Source organism: Dendrobates tinctorius, unplaced genomic scaffold (genome assembly GCF_039654945.1).
Source record: "Dendrobates tinctorius isolate UK_male_01 unplaced genomic scaffold, ASM3965494v1 ptg000151l, whole genome shotgun sequence".
Classification (NCBI taxonomy): Eukaryota; Metazoa; Chordata; class Amphibia; order Anura; family Dendrobatidae; genus Dendrobates; species Dendrobates tinctorius.
Genome location: NW_027361818.1, coordinates 29,423,175 through 29,427,037, shown reverse-complemented (window position 1 = coordinate 29,427,037; position 3,863 = coordinate 29,423,175). Strand labels below are relative to the sequence as shown.

The following is a 3,863-nucleotide window of genomic DNA, read 5'->3' as shown; positions in this document are numbered from 1 at the left end:
CTCCACACTGCACTCAGGTCTCAGATCACTGGATTGTCCTCCTCTCTCTGTCTGTTCTCACGGTCAACTGGGTCGTGTCTATCCACTCACACAGTTCCGGATCTGCTTTCATGCATTTGGCTTTGTTCAATTAGATCTGGCTCTGCTCGCTTGGACCCAGCTCTGTTCACATGGATCAAGCTCTGCTCTATCACACTTCCCCTCTCCAGGCTGTGGCCTCATTTCTTTGGTTTCTCTCATTCTGATACTTATGACTATGAGCCAGCACAGCTGCTTCATGGATCCAACTTGGTACAGGTTCATCTGTAGACTCCTCCACTCTCTGTCCAAGTCGGCCTTTTATAATTCAAAGAGACAGGATCCAGCTATGCATACCTCCCTTTTTACAGTGTTGCCTTGGACTAGGACTAAAATTGAGAAGGCTGCTCAATTGCTAAGCCAGCCTCCTTCTCTGTCAGGGCCAATAACAGAAAAGACAGAGAAGTGGGGGTGACAGCTTCCCCCAACTTCCACATCTTTTTAAAAAGAGGATAAACCATAATTGATGGTGGAGGAAGACAAGATAGTGAGAGAACGACTGGCAGATGCAGGTGGGTACATAACTTAGAGACCCTCACCAAACTATTTTATATATTTTTAGGTGTACCTCTAAAATGAGATGAAGAAATAAGAGCAAAAAAGGGGCATGTTCTCCTCTACTAGGTGAAAGCTCAGATGGCAATAACCAGCACAGAAAGGCAAGAAAGAGTGCGCATTTTAGGCTATGCTACGCTATGGTTCCTGCTCACCCCTGTGTATAGTCTTGGTTGTAAGGATGCCAACATTTCTCAAAATTGTCTTTTTAATTTCATTATTGCAGCTCTTATTTCTTGATTTCTTAGACTGTAGATAATGGGATTGAGTAATGGTGTCACCAATGTGTACAGAAGAGCTAAAACTTTATTTACTGAGTGTTGAAAGGATGGGGTCATATATACAATGATGAGGGTTCCATAGTAGGAGCAGACAACCATGAGGTGAGAACTACAAGTGGAGAATGATTTCCTTTTACCACTAGTGGACTTGATCTTGAGAATGGCAATTAGTATCCATATATAAGTCTGAGCAATGAAGACCAAAGGGAAAACAAGAATTGGAAATGACAAAACAAGATCTTCTATTTCTAGAACCGAGGTGTCAGAGCAGGAGAGCTGTAGAAGAGGAGCCAGATCACAAAAAAGTGGTCAATGACGTTGGGTCCACAAAACCTCAATAGTCTTAAGAGAAAGGCTGCAGGCAGTCAGATCATGAAACCAGTTAACCAAGAGCAGCTAATCGCAGAGAGGCACAACCTCTGGGTCATTATACACATATAATTAAAGGGATTACAAATGGCCAGATATCGATCATAAGACATAAATGAGAGCAGGAGACATTCTGCAGTCGTGGAAGAAGAAAACATATAATATTGAGTAATACAGTCACTTAAAGAAATGGTCCCTCCATCATGTAAGGTGACCTCCAACATTTTCGGAATTATGTTTGCAGTAAATAGAATTTCCGATATGGATAGATGACTAAGGAAGATATACATTGGAGTCCAGAGAGGGCCATTAATATGCACTAGGGTGACAATCAAAAAGTTTCCAATCAAAATAGCAAAATAGACTATCAGGATAAGAGAGAAAAAAAACTCTCGAATGGAGTGAATGTTCTGGAAAGACACCAGAAAGAATTCTTTGACTGTTGAGTTTTCAGAATACATTGACTACAAGAAAGAGAAAGAAATATATTATCAGTTCCAGTCCTGTCCCATAAAATGTTCTGAAACATATCTCCAAACCATCAACTTTCTCTAAAAACTCAAACCCACAAACTGCTCTTTTACTATTCGATAGATATAAATATCTGCACACACTCAGAAACCTGATGACCAGACGTTTCCAATAGAATTATCCAACTTGTCAACCTATGAGGGTCACCAATAACCTTAAAGGTTCATTTTGTTAGAAGTCATTACACAATTTTTCTTTGAGGGGAATGAATTGTGTGATTACTTGACCATGGCATGTTACTTAAGCCTGCCATGGTCAATCTCCTTTTCCTTTCTGTTAATCCATAGTTGAAAGACTTTATAGACCAAATAAAATGTTTAATTACATATTCAGTCCATAATCCTGGAAATCCTCCTGTTAGATCATTACAGTTGGAATGTAACAGGATTTAGCCCTAAAAGTGAAACCTGGAGCGTCTCGATCCTGTTGGATGCTTTGAGACTGGTTCCACCATTTTTATGTGCCGTTAATAACACTGGTGTGCCTTATATGCTAGATGGGCCCATGGTCAATCTCAGGCACCAGGACTAGATGCAACTCCTCCTTCATTGGTTTCTTTTTTTATTACGCTGTTTCCCCTCTTTCTTTAGTGCATGTTCATAGATGAATGACTGATTGCTAGTCACTAGTATGATGGTCTATTACAAAAGCAAATTGCGGTGGTGGATAATTTTGGTGTGAACATTAATTTTACCAGGGGCACAACAAATATGGCTTGTAAGGTTGCAGTCACACCACCCAAGCCATGGAACATGGGGAGAGGTTGGGGGATGGTTGGGAGCAAAAGGTCCCTCTAATCCATAACGAAAGACCAATCACAGTTAAACAACTATATAGAAGATAATTCAGAACACTGATGATAATAACCATCCAGAGATTAGTGGATGTAGTCAAGGTTCCTTTATTGGTAAGACATCTAGGCCACTGACAGACAATAATTCTATCAGATTTGCCTCTTGTACTTGCCCACCCCAGTGATTATTATTATTATTATTATTATTATTATTATTTATGTATATAACACCATTGATTCCATGGTGCTGTACATGAGAAGGGGTTACATACAAATTACAGATATCACTTACAGTAAACTAACAATGACAGTCTGATACAGAGGGGCGAGAGGACCCTGCCCTTTCAGGGTTACATGCTACAGGATGGTGGGGAAGGAGACAGTAGGTTGATGGGTTGCAGCAGTTCCGGTGTTGGTTGAGGTGATATCTCCGGTAGTGGTGAGGAGGTAGGTGGAGTCATTGCAGGCTATAGGCTTTCTTGAAGAGATGGGTTTTCAGGTTCCGTCTGAAGGATCCGAATGTGGTTGATAGTCGGACGTGTTGGGGCACAGAATTCCAGATGATGGGGGCTATTCGGGAGAAGCCTTGGAGGTGGTTGGGTGAGGAACGAATAAGTGTGGAGGAGAGAAGGAGGTCTTTTGAGGACCGGAGATTACGTGAAGGAAGATATCGGGAGATTAGTTCAGAGATATATGGGGGAGACAGGTTATAGATGGCCTTGTAGGTCAGTATTAGTAATTTGAACTGGATACGCTGAGGGAATGGGAGCCAGTGAAGAGATTTGCAGTGAAGAGGTTGAGCACAAACCACACCAATCTACCTACTATATAACTCCTCCTCCCATTGGGGCATTTGCTTTGGGAGGAGCTGTGCCTCTTTTTTATGTTTTGTAGCAATCAATACCAGTAAAGACCAGTGATAGGTGGGGGCCCCAATAAACATTTTGCATTGGGGCTTCAGATACACCACTGAGTGTAAAGAATAAGGAACATTCATCTCTGAGGGCAAGAAAGGAAACTGAAATAACGTTACATTCCCCAAACACTATGGGACGGTATAATGGAGATACACTTGATTAAAAATGAAATATCAGAGTAATGATGTTAATCATGTCCTTTCTGAAGAAAGAGGTAGAATCACGAGAAAGAGGGAAATTGTGGCCCCATTCTATATAGCGGAAGGGAGACAACATCATTGCAGTTCTGGGGACATCAAATACAGATAGACATTGATAAAATGGAATCCATTGATGGTC

The 3,863-nt window shown here is 41.3% G+C and overlaps 1 pseudogene; it reads right to left on the bottom strand.

Annotated features, from left to right (window-relative positions):
- Positions 1–827: 827 nt before the first annotated feature.
- Positions 828–1,744, bottom strand: LOC141050160 (olfactory receptor 11A1-like; annotated as a pseudogene).
- Between the last annotated feature and the right edge of the window lie 2,119 nt (positions 1,745–3,863).